We start from the raw sequence: 13,752 nt of genomic DNA on the forward strand, positions 1-13,752 counted from the left end.
ACATGAAAGAAAAGCCTTTCACATGTACAGAGTGTGGAAAAAGTTTTATACAAATGAAATTTCTGAAAACTCGTGAAAGGATTCACAAGGGAAGAAACCTTTCACATGTTTAGGAAGTAGACAAAAGGTTTTTATTGAAATTAGGTGTCAAAAAACAGGAATATTTATACACAAATAAACTTTATATACACAGTGTATAAACCTTTTTACAATTATCGTACAGAGGACTAACTCTCTAAATAGAAGCATCAAAATGGATGATATTGTAAATAATACTTTCTAAATCCCATTTATAAAAGCCCCAGATTTAAAGTGCTCCTGCGCACCTCAGTTTCATATAAATGTGATCAATTACAAACACGACACAGGAATATACAAATCTGTCTTCATACTGAGCAGTTTACACAACCATTCACGACCAAAGTACCCCCAGTGTTGTTTATTAATATGCCAGTGTTAATAAGAGTCTTTATATGAATAGACTTGGAAAATTATATAAACAAGAACATCAGTCTCAAATGATTGACATCTGGGAGATATATTTAATGTGCACACCATGTGGATAAACCTTTTCTTATAGCAATAGATGCTAAGCATTGTACATATTATATACCAGAGGAATTACTGAGAGGAAACTGATTTTATTTCATGAGACATATATAAAATAGGTTTATAGCATTGAATCCGAGTTTGGGGGCATAACCATAATAAAGGCATGAATCATAACTTTGGAATATATATGGAACTATTTTGTTCAAATATAAAATCTTTATGGGTGTTATTATTACAATATATATGTTCCGATTAACCTAATTTATTTGACTTTCAATATATTGCTGAGGACGATAAATACAAAAATAAAAAGAGAGAAGCGCTCAACCTGGGAACAAACAATAGCATAATAGCTTGTACTATGGCTAGTTACCACCCAAGAAGCAGCCTCTTTTTGCCCAACATGTGCCTTTCACAGAGAAGAACTTTCCTGAAGCATATCAGTCTGATCCTCACTTCACAGTACAGTCCAGCCCCGAAATACCAGGCAATCTCTCTCTGAATGAGAGAAACAGCAAAACCCCAGACGTACGTTTTAGCCTATTGTGGGCATCGTCAGTGAGGTGCAGCCATATCCCTCTAGGCACACTGAGCAACGGGTCCACGTCTGGATTCCCACATCACACTTAGGGAGACTTCCCTAAGTGTCATAATTTGCATAAATAAAAAGAGAGAAGCGCTCAACCTGGGAACGAACAATAGCATAATAGCTTGTTCTATGGCTAGTTACCACCCAAGAAGCAGCCTCTTTTTGCCCAACATGTGCCTTTCACAGAGAAGATCTTTCCTAAAGCATATCAGTCTGATCCTGACTTCACAGTACAGTCCAGCCCCGAAATACCAGGCAATCCCTCTCTGAACGAGAGAAACAGCAAAACCCCAGACGGACGATAAATACAAACCATAAGTTTCAAATGGAAGCAGATATATGGCACATATTGCTATAGTCATTAATTTAATATCATTGTATTATTCTGTACAAAAGCTATGAGCAATTAAATTGTGCATAATAACGATATAAAAATATTATCGATAGCAATATGTGTCAGATCCCTGCTTACATCCCAAAAGTTTTACTTTTTGCCACTTATCATTTTTATTTTTCAGCAGCAAGATACTCATTCTGCTCCCTTGTTCTATATGAAATATGCTCCTTTCCATAGTGATTGTCACCATGCACAATTCTATAATTTATAGTAATATATATTAATCATTAGACAAGATAAAATGTTGCTGGGTGAAAAGCACGACGGAAAGGAGCATAATTCATATAGAACAAGGGAGCAGAATGAGTATACAGCTGCTGAAAAATAAAAACAATAAGTGGCCAAAATTAAAAGTTTTGAGATGGAAGCAGGGGTATGACCCATACTGCTATAGATACTATTTCTTTCATGTAATTGGCAAGAGTCCATGAGCTAGTGTCGTATGGGATATACAATCCCACCAGGAGGGGCAACCCACAATTCAGTTTTTACAAACTTTACCTCCTATGGAGGTGGTAAAGTAAAGTTTGTGCTTAAGATTTCTACGTTGACATGCGCTTCTCCGCATTGTTGAAGCCTGATTCCTCTCAGAGTACAGCGAATGTCAGAGGGATGTGAAGGGAGTATCACCTATTGAATGCAATGATTTACCTAACGGGGGTCTATTTCATAGGTTCTCTGTTATCGGTCGTAGAGATTCATCTCCTACCTCCCTTTTCAGATCGACGATATACTCTTATATACCATTACCTCTACTGATAACTGTTTCAGTACTGGTTTGGCTATCTGCTTTATGTGGATGGGTGTCTTTTGGTAAGTATGTTTATTATTACTTAAGACACCCCAGCTATGGTTTGGCACTTTATGCATTTATATAAAGTTCTCCCTAGATAGTTTAGGTTTCAAATAGACAAAAATTATGTGTAGTAGGCGCTTAAAGCTGTAGGAAGTATAGATATGTGTAAAAATCACTCTTTATATCCGCAAAAAAATACTATTTCAATGATTCAACAATATAAATAATCCCAAAAATGTATTTCCAAATACAACAAATAACTCTCGCTAAGAAATGTAAGCTAAATACCATTCACACTTTCAAACATACACCGTAGTTCAAATCACAAATGTTAAAACATATAAATGCCTATAAATCTTAAAACAAGTAAATAGTATCCAAATCGGTTCAAAAATACTAATAATGTCCAGTGCTTGTTTTTTTAAAAAAACAGTTCCCATTAAATGTGTCTATTCGATCACAGCTGTGAGTTATTATCTTTTAGGGATTCCCAATATTAACCCGTAATCTTAGGGCTGATTGTTCAATATTACTTTTCCAAATGAATAGTAAGCTTCCGGCTGTCAGCATTAGCACCTGGCCGTATTAGCAGCTATAGTGTAATTTAGAGAGCCTCTCTCACCTTCTCTCTTATCTCCGTGTCAGTGGTCAACAATATCTCAGTCTCTGGGTAAAGCAGTGGGGCTCTCTTACCTCCTTCTCGTGTCTCTGTGTCAGCTCTGTAACCTGACTCGACACTACGGCTTCCCCTCTGACCGCGGCTCTCGAACTCCGTCAGTGACGTCACCCGGTTTCCGGATTCCAAGGTGACTACTTGTGCAAGTATTTAACGGATTCTTTCCCAGGTCGTCCTCTGCTCTTAAGTACATGAAGTACGCAGAGTTAGTGATCCTCCCTGTCAGGAGTTCTTTATAGAAAGTTGCTGAATAGTTTCCAATAGCAGGATAGTCCTCTATGCGTTTCAACCCATTCACTGGGTCTTTATCAAGATCTTGATAAAGACCCAGCGAACGGGTTGAAACGCGTAGAGGACTAACCTGCTATTGGAAACTATTCAGCAACTTTCTATAAAGAACTCCTGACATGGATGATCACTAACTCTGCATACTTTATATTCATTTCCGGATATTCTTAGCGCCAAAAAAAATTCAGTTACGTTGTGCGTCAGACTTGGCGCCACATTTTTTCATTATTTTAATACCTTATTGATGTTTGCCTCTTGCCTTTTTCTATGTCAGAGGGCTATGCTATTTGTATTTTTTCCCATTCCTGAAACTGTCATATAAGGAAATTGATCATTTTGCTTTATATGTTGTTTTTTCTTTTACATTTTGCAAGGTGTCTCAATCTGATCCTGCCTCAGAAGTATCTGTTGGAACTTTGCTGCCTGACATCGGTTCTACCAAAGCTAAGTGCATTTGTTGTAAGATTGTGGAAATTATATCTCAGAATGTCATTTGTAATAGTTGTCATGATAAACTTTTACATGCAGACAATGTATCCATCAGTAAAAGTACATTGCCAGTTGCAGTTCCTTCGACTTCTAATGTACATGATATACCTATGAATTTTAAAGAATTTGTTACTGATTCTATTCAGAAGGCTTTGTCTGCATTTCCACCTTCTAATAAATGTAAAAGGTCTTTTAAAACTTCTCATTCAGTTGATGAAATTTCAAATGACCGACAACATAATAATTTATCCTCCTCTGATGAGGATCGATCTGATACAGAAGATCCTTCCTTAGATATTGACACTGACAAATCTACTTATTTATTTAAAATAGAGTATCTGCCTTCTTTATTAAAAGAAGTGTTAATTACTTTTGATATTGAGGAAACCTGTCCTCTTGACGTTAAGTCTAAAAAACGTTTAAATGCTGTTTTTAAACCTCCTGTGGTTACTCTAGGGGTTTTTCCTATTCCTGATGCTATTTCTGATATGATTTCTAAGGAATGGAATAAGCCAGGTACTTCTTTTATTCCTTCTTCAAGGTTTAAAAAATTATATCCTTTACCAGCAAATACTATAGAGTTTTTGGGAAAAAGGCCCCAAAGTTGATGGGGCTATTTCTACTCTTGCTAAACATACCACTATTCCTATGGAAGATAGTACTTCCTTTAAGGACCCTTTAGATAGGAAGCTTGAATCTTATCTAAGGAAAGCCTATTTATATTCAGGTCATCTTCTCAGACCTGCAATTTCTTTGGCTGATGTTGCGGCTGCGTCATCTTTTTGGTTGGAGAATTTAGCGCAACAAGAATTGGATTCTAAAATATCTAGCATTATTCGCTTACTGCAATATGCTACTCATTTTATTTGTGATGCCATTTTTGATATTATCAAAATTGATGTTAGATCCATGTCTTTAGCTATTTTAGCTAGAAGAGCTTTGTGGCTTAAGTCTTGGAATGCTGATATGACATCTAAGTCTAGATTACTATATCTTTCTTTCCAAGGTAATAATTTATTTGGTTCTCAGTTGGATTCTATTATTTCAACTGTTACTGGAGGAAAGGGAGTTTTTCTGCCTCAGGATAAAAAACCTAAGGGTAAATCTAAGGCTTCTAACCGTTTTCGTTCCTTTCGTCAGAATAAGTAGCAAAAATCTAACCCCTCCTCCAAGGAATCTGTTTCCAATTGGAAGCCTTCCTCAAATTGTAATAAATCCAAGTCATTCAAGAAACCAAAGTCAGCCCCTAAATCCGCATGAAAGTTCTGCCCTCACTCCAGCTCAGCTAGTAGGGGGCAGATTAAGGTTTTACAAGGATGTTTGGAGAAATTCTGTCCGAAATCAATGGATTCAGAGCATTGTCTCAACCCCCCAATATTAAAACCCACCACCCACATACCCCTAATCTAACCCAAACCCCCCTTAAAAAAACCTAACACTACCCCCCTGAAGATCATCCTACCTTGAGTCATCTTCAGCCAGCCGACCATCGATGGAACCGAAGAGGAGATCCGGAGCGGCAGAAGTCCTCATCCAAGGGGCGCTGAAGAAATCTTCCATCGGATGAAGTCATCATCCAGGTGGCGCTGAAGAAGTCTTCCATCCGGGCGATGTCATCTTCCAAGCGGCGTCTTCAATCTTCATCCATCCGGAGCGGAGCCATCTTCAGACGAGCCGACGCAGAGCCATCCTCTTCTTCCCGACGACTACCAACGAATGGATATTCCTTTAAGGGACATCATCCAAGATGGCGTCCCTTCAATTCCGATTGGCTGATAGGATTCTATCAGCCAATCGGAATTAAGGTAGGAAAAATATGATTGAAGTTCAATCCGATTGGCTGATCGGAACAGCCAATAGAATGCGAGCTCAATCTGATTGGCTGATTGGATCAGCCAATCGGATTGAACTTCAATCTGATTGGCTGATTCAATCAGCCAATCAGATTTTTCCTACCTTAATTCCGTTTGGCTGATAGAATCCTATCAGCCAATCGGAATTGAAGGGACGCCATCTTGGATGACGTCCCTTAAAGGAATATCCATTCGTCGGTAGTCGTCGGGAAGAAGAGGATGGCTCCGCGTCGGCTCGTCTAAAGATGGCTTCACTCCGGATGGATGAAGATTGAAGACGCCGCTTGGAAGATGACATCGCCCGGATGGAAGACTTCTTCAGCGCCGCCTGGATGATGACTTCATCGGATGGAAGACTTCTTCAGCGCACTTTGGATGATGACTTCTGCCGCTCCGGATCTCCTCATCGGTTCCATCGGTGGGTCGGCTGGCTGAAGACGACTCAAGGTAGGATGATCTTCAGGGGGGTAGGGTTTATTTAAGGGGGGTTTGGGTTAGATTAGGGGTATGTGGGTGGTGGGTTTTAATGTTGGGGGGGTTGTATTTTTCTTTTACAGGCAAAAGAGCAGAATTCTTTGGGGCATGCCCCGCAAAAGGCCCTTTTAAGGGCTGGTAAGGTAAAAGAGCTTTGAACTTTTTAATTTAGAATAGGGTAGGGAATTTTTTTATTTTGGGGGGCTTTGTTATTTTATTAGGGGGCTTAGATTAGGTGTAAGTAGCTTAAGATTGTTGTAATATTTTTTAAATGTTTGTAACTTATTTTTTTTATTTTTTGTACTTTAGTTAGTTTATTTAATTGTATTTAATTGTAGGTATTTGTAGGTAATTTATTTAACTAATTTAATGATAGTGTAGTGTTAGGTTTAATTGTAACTTAGGTTAGGATTTATTTTACAGGTAATTTTGTATTTCTTTTAGCTAGGTAGTTATTAAATAGTTAGTTAATAACTATTTAATAACTATTCTAACTAGCTAAAATAAATACAAAGTTACCTGTAAAATAAATATAAATCCTAAAATAGCTACAATGTAATTATTAATTACATTGTAGCTATCTTAGGGTTTATTTTACAGGTAAGTATTTAGTTTTAAATAGGAATAATTTATTTAATGTTAGTGTAGTGATAGGTGTAATTGTAACTTAGGTTAGCTTTTATTTTACAGGTAAATTTCTCTTTATTTTAACTAGATAGCTATTAAATAGTTAATAACTATTTAATAGCTATTGTACCTAGTTAAAATAAATTGAAAGTTACCTGTAAAATAAATATAAATCCTAAGATAGCTACAATATAATTATTATTTATATTGTAGCTATATTAGGGTTTATTTTAAAGGTAAGTATTTAGTTTTAAATAGGATTCATTTATTTAATAAGAGAAATATTATTTAGATGTATTTAATTAATATTTAAGTTAGGGGGTGTTAGGGTTAGTATTAGAATTAAAAAACCTTTATTTCTTCATCAACTAGGGTCTTAGACAAACATGCAACGTTTCAGGCCTGCTATAGGCCCTCATGACTACATGACTAAGGGCCTATAGCAGGCCTGAAACGTTGTATGTTTGTCTAAGACCCTAGTTGATGAAGAAATAAAGGTCTTTTAATTATCGGTGGCTGGAACAAATTATTTCATTGCTTGGAGTGTTTGCAGGATAAGGCAGATCCTGGGTTCCGTGCCCCACAAGCCACATATCTCTTGGTGCTGTTTTCCACACTTTTCTTTGAGGGTTAGTATTAGACTTAGGTTTAGGGGTTAATAATTTTATTACAGTGGCGGCGGTGTAGGGGGGCAGGATAGGGGTTAATACATTTATTATAGGTGGCGACGGTGTAGGGGGGGTCAGATTAGGGGTTAATAAGTTTAATATAGGTTGCGGCGAGGTCCAGGATCGGCAGGATAGGGGTTAATAACTTTATTATAGGTGGCGACGGTATAGAGGGGGCAGAATAGGGGTTAATAGGTATAATCTAGGTGGCGGCTGGGTCTGGGAGCGGCGGTTTAGGGGTTAATACATTTATTATAGTTGCGGCGGGGACCGGGAGCGGCGGTTTAGGGGATAACATATTTATTATAGCTTGTGGTGGGCTCCGGGAGCGGCGGTTTAGGGGTTAATCAGTTTATTAGAGTGGCGGTGGGCTCAGGGAGCGGCGGTTTAGGGGTTAATAGGTATTATGTAGGTGGCGGCGGGGTCCGGGAGCGGCGGTTTAAGGGTTAATCAGTTTATTAGAGTGGCGGTGGGCTCCGGGAGCGGCGGTTTAGGGGTTAATAGGTATTATGTAGATGGCGGCGGGGTCCGGGGGCGGCGTTTTAGGGGTTAATCAGTTTATTAGAGTGGCGGTGGGCTCCGGGAGCGGCGGTTTAGGTGTTAATAGGTATTATGTAGGTGGCGGTGGGCTCCGGGAGCGGCGGTTTAGGGGGTAATAACTTTATTTAGTTGCGGCGGTGTAGGGGGGACAGATTAGGGGTGTTTAGACTCGGGGTACATGTTAGGGTGTTAGGTGTAGACAGCTCCCATAGGAATCAATGGGATATCGGGCAGCAGCGAACATGAACTTTCGCTATGCTCAGACTCCCATTGATTCCTATGGGATCCGCCGCCTCCAGGGCGGCGGGTTGAAAACCAGGTACGCTGGGCCGGAAAAGTGCCGAGCGTACCTGCTAGTTTTTTGATAACTAGCAAAAGTAGTCAGATTGTGCCGCACTTGTGTGCGGAACATCTGGAGTGACGTAAGAATCGATCTGTGTCGGACTGAGTCCGGCGGATCGAAGCTTACGTCACTAAATTCTACTTTTGCCGGTGTAAAGGGCTTGATAACTAAGGCGAATCAGCCTCGCCACAAAAACGCTGCGGAATTCCAGCATATTTGAGGTTGACGGCTTGATAATTAGGCCCCTATGTGTCTACAATAGGCTTGCAGGATGCATACCTTCATATTCTGATTCATCCAGAACATTATCAGTTCCTGAGATTCTCTTTTCTAGACAAGCATTACCAATTTGTTGCTCTTCCGTTTGGCCTAGCAACAGCTCCAAGAATCTTTTCAAAGGTTCTAGGTGCCCTACTCTCTGTAATCAGAGAACAGGGTATTGCGGTGTTTCCTTATTTGTGCGATATCTTGGTACTAGCTCAGTCTTTACGTTCTGCAGAATCTCACACGAATCAACTAGTGTTGTTTCTTCGAAAACATGGTTGGAGGATCAATTTACCAAAAAGTTCTTTGATTCCTCAGACAAGGGTCACCTTTTTTGGTTTCCAGATAGATTCAGTGTCCATGACTCTGTCTCTAACAGACAAAAGACGTTTGAAATTGGTTGCAGCCTGTCGGCACCTTCAGTCTCAGTCATTCCCTTCATTGGCTATGTGCATGGAAGTTTTAGGCTTCATGACTGCAGCATCGGACGCAATTCGTTTTGCTCGTTTTCACATGAGACCTCTTCAGCTTTGTATGCTGAATCAATGGTGCAGGGATTATACAAATATATCACAATTAATATCCTTAAATCCCAATGTTCAATGCTCTCTGACGTGGTGGTTAAATCACATGAGTTTAGTTCAAGGGGCATCTTTTGTTTGCCCAACCTGGACTGTGATATCTACAGATGCAAGTCTTTCAGGTTGGGGAGCTGTTTGGGGGTCTCTGACAGTACAAGGGGTTTGGAAATCTCAAGAGGCGAGATTACCAATCAATATTTTAGAACTCCGTGCAATTTTCAGAGCTCTTCAATTTTGGCCTCTGTCGAAGAGAGAACCGTTCATTTGCTTTCAGACAGACAATATCACGACTGTGGCATATGTCAATCATCAGGATGGGACTCACAGTCCCCAAGCCATGAAAGAAGTATCTCGGATACTTGCTTGGGCGGAATACAGCTCCTGTCTAATCTCTGTGGTCCATATCCCATGTAGACTATTGGGAGGTGGATTATCTCAGCCATCATACTTTAAATCCGGGAGAGTGGTCTCTCCATCCAGATGTGTTTTCTCAGATTGTTCAGATGTGGGGTCTTCCAGAGATAGATCTAATGGCCTCTCATCTAAACAAGAAACTTCCCAGATACCTGTCCAGGTCCAGGGATGCTCAGGCGGAAGCAGTGGATGCATTGACACTTCCTTGGTGTTATCAACCTGTTTACATCTTTCCACCTCTAGTTCTTCTTCCAAGAGTGGTCTCCAAAATCATCATGGAACAATCGTTTGTGTTGCTGGTGGCTCCAGCATGGCCTCACAGGTTTTGGTATGTGGATCTTGTTTGGATGTCCAGTTGCTAACCTTGGCCACTTCCGTTAAGACAAGACCTACTGTCTCAAGGTCCATTTTTCCATCAGGATCTCAAATCATTAAATTTGAAAGTATGGAAATTGAACGCTTAGTGCTAAGTCATAGAGGTTTCTCTGACTCAGTGATTAATACTATGTTACAAGCTCGTAAATCTGTCTCTAGAAAGATTTATTATTGAGTTTGGAAGACTTACATTTCATGGTGTTCTTCTCATAAATTCTCTTGGCATTCTTTTAGAATTCCTAGAATTTTACAGTTTCTTCAGGATGTTTTGGAAAAAGGTTTGTCTGCAAGTTCCTTGAAGGGACAGATCTCTGCTCTTTCTGTTTTATTTCACAGAAAGATTGCTAAACTTCCTGATATTCACTGTTTTGTACAGGCTTTAGTTCGTATTAAACCTGTCATTAAATCAATTTCTCCTCCTTGGAGTCTTAATTTGGTTTTGAAGGCTTTGCAGTCTCCTCCATTTGAGCCTATGCATTCTTTGGACATTAAACTACTTTCTTGGAAAGTGTTGTTCCTTTTGGCTATCTCTTCTGTTAGAAGAGTTTCTGAGCTAGCTGCTCTTTCTTGTGAGTCTCCTTTTCTGATTTTTCATCAGGATAAGGCGGTTTTGCGGACTTCATTTCAATTTTTACCTAAGGTTATGAATTCTAACAACATTAGTAAAGAAATTGTTGTCCCTTACTTGTGTCCTAATCCTAAGAATTCTTTGGAAAGATCCTTAGATTCTTTGGATGTGGTAAGAGCTTTGAAATATTATGTTGAAGCTACTAAAGATTTAAGATTGTTTTATTTTCTGGTCCTAGGAAAGGTCAGAAGGCTTCTGCTATTTCCTTGGCTTCTTGGTTAAAGCTTTTGATTCATCAAGCTTATTTGGAGTTGGATAAGACTCCGCCTCAGAGAATTACAGCTCATTCTACTAGGTCAGTCTCCACTTTGTGGGCTTTTAAGAATGAAGCTTCAGTTGATCAGATTTGCAAAGCGGCAGCTTGGTCCTCTTTGCATACATTTACTAAGTTCTACCAATTTGATGTATTTACTTTTTCAGAAGCAGTTTTTGGTAGAAAAGTTCTTCAGGCAGCTGTTTCAGTTTGATTCTTCTGCTGATGTTTTAAGTTTTTCTTGTCATTTGAAGATTAAACTTATACTTTGGGTTGTGGATTATTTTTTCAGAGGAAAATGGCTGTTTTTATTTTTATCCCTACCTCTCTAGTGACTCTTGCGTGGAGTTCCACATCTTGGGTATTGCTATCCCATATGTCACTAGCTTACATGAATGAAAACATAATTTATGTAATAACTTACCTGATTAATTCATTTCTTTCATATTGTCAAGAGTTCATGAGGACCACCCTTTTTTATGGTGGTTATGATTTTTTGTATAAAGCACAATTATTTCCAAATTCCTTTGTTGATGCTTTTTACTCCTTTCTTTATCACCCCACTGCTTGGCTATTCATTAAACTGAATTGTGGGTGTGGTGAGGGGTGTATTTATAGGCATTTTGAGGTTTGGAAAACTTTGCCCCTCCTGGTAGGATTGTATATCCCATACGTCACTAGCTCATGGACTCTTACCAATATGAAAGAAATGAATTTATCAGGTAAGTTCTTAAATAAATTATGTTTTTCAAATAGTTATTATGCACAACTATATTCACCTATACACAAGGTATTAATAATTCAATGATGCATAATAAAGTTGTTAAAATATTATCTATAGCAATATGTTTCATATCCATGCTTCCATCTCTAAATTTTTATTTTTTTCCACTTATCGTTTTATTTTTCAGCAGCTGTATACTCATTCTGTTCACTTGTTCTATATGAATTATGTTCCTTTCCGTAGTGCTTGTCACCCAGCAACATTTTATCATTTATAAAAATATATATTTTTATACCTTGTGTAAAGAATAATATACATTATTATAAATTATAATATGGTGCGTTATTTGGTCTCTAATTGTTCACTATTAACAACCATTTTGAAAATAATTTAATCTTTATCTTCAAAAGAACTACTGCCATTGTTCCATTCTTTATTTAAATCCCATAGTCTACAGCTAACATTATCTAAATATCAGAGCATAAATCACAAGACTATGCCTGACCTTTCTGCCTTATTTGGGTGTTGTTGTGACAATTATTGTATATTGTTAACGTTATCTTAACTGATCATTTTTTACTAACAGACCATCTGGCATCCAATTTGTTGTCTTTATTTTAACAAATTGGTCACAAGTCAACAATACCTAAGTTCACTACTTTCAATCTCTCAAAAACTCATGACCTTCATGCATTGTTTATAGTGTGGCTTCCAAATTCTATCTACTTAAAGGGCCACTGTAAGTAAATATTTTCTATGCCTGTTACTAACTAACTACCCCAAATACGCTTTTTATCAATAGCATTTCATTAACATATCTCTACCGTATATCAGAAATCTTGTCTGCAAATGTAATTGTTTTCCAAACCCACTCCGTGGGTATCCTTTGCTCTGTACCAATCCGTTTACAATACCTAGGTTTCAAAATGGCGCTTTAAACACAAAGTTATTGGTTTAAGTATTTTGAACATGCAGTGCTGAAAATAGTGGGCAGGATAACGTGACATCATCGGCGAATAAAAGATATAACTTTTAGAACGTTATGAAACTTTGTTTTGGAGAAATTATAGGTCAGTAGGTTTTAATTAATGTTTATTAACTTTAATATGTTAGTTGTTTAGCTTAAAAATTATAACAGAAAGTAATCCTTTAATGTTATCTCAATCGATAATAAATTATTCTGCTGTCACTCTGCTTTGTAATCTAAACTTTTCTGTTGAGATAACATTAAAGGGACATGAAACCCAAAATGTTTCTTTCATGATTCAGATAGAGAATACCATTTTAAACAACTTTCTAATTTACTTCTATTATCTAATTTGTTTCATTCTCTTAGTATCATTTGTTGAAGTAGCAGCAATGCACTAATGGTTTCTAACTGAACTCATGGGTGAGCCAATCACAATCAATATATATATATATGCAGCTACCAATCAACAGCTAGAATCTAGGTTCTCTGCTGCTCCAGAGCTTTCCTGGATAAAGCTTTCAGAAATGGATAATAAGAGAAGGAAGCAAATTAAATAATAGAAGTAAATTGGAAAGTTGTTTAAAATTGTATTCTCTATCTGAATCATGAAATAATTTTTTGGGGTTTCATGTCCCTTTAACTAAAGAGAATTTAGTTTCACAATGGAATAAATAATACATGAAGGTCAGAAAGTATTGTGATATTGAAACTATGGAAGTTAGATAGCTTTCTTATATTCAATTTTTTATGAATATATAATAAAATAAGCAGCAATGTCTCTATGTCAATTAATATTAAAATATATATAAATAAAACATTTGTTATATAGGATTAATCTTCAACCAATAAAAAAATAAGGCACACATGTCATGAAGTATTGTGCTATTTAATCTTTTATAATTAAATGTTATTTATTAAATATTAATTTTATAAAATGTTTTAAATTAGACATCAATTTCATTTGCAATTGTAAAATAGTAAGTTATATATTGATCTAAAATTGCTTTGATAGGAAATTTTTAATTAACATCTAAATAAGTCAAATATTTCATTAAGACCGCATATAATAATTATAAAAATCAATTAATATAGTGTTCTCTATTGTAAAATTATAAATGGGACAATAAACAAAAAAAACTTTAATGGTTCAGATATAGAATCCAATTTTAAACAACATTAGAATTTACTTACCGGTAGATTAAATAATTCACTTTATTATTTATATATCCTTGTTTCAAAAGATAACATTGC

This window comes from Bombina bombina, chromosome 5 (assembly GCF_027579735.1).
Source record: "Bombina bombina isolate aBomBom1 chromosome 5, aBomBom1.pri, whole genome shotgun sequence".
NCBI lineage: Eukaryota > Metazoa > Chordata > Amphibia > Anura > Bombinatoridae > Bombina > Bombina bombina.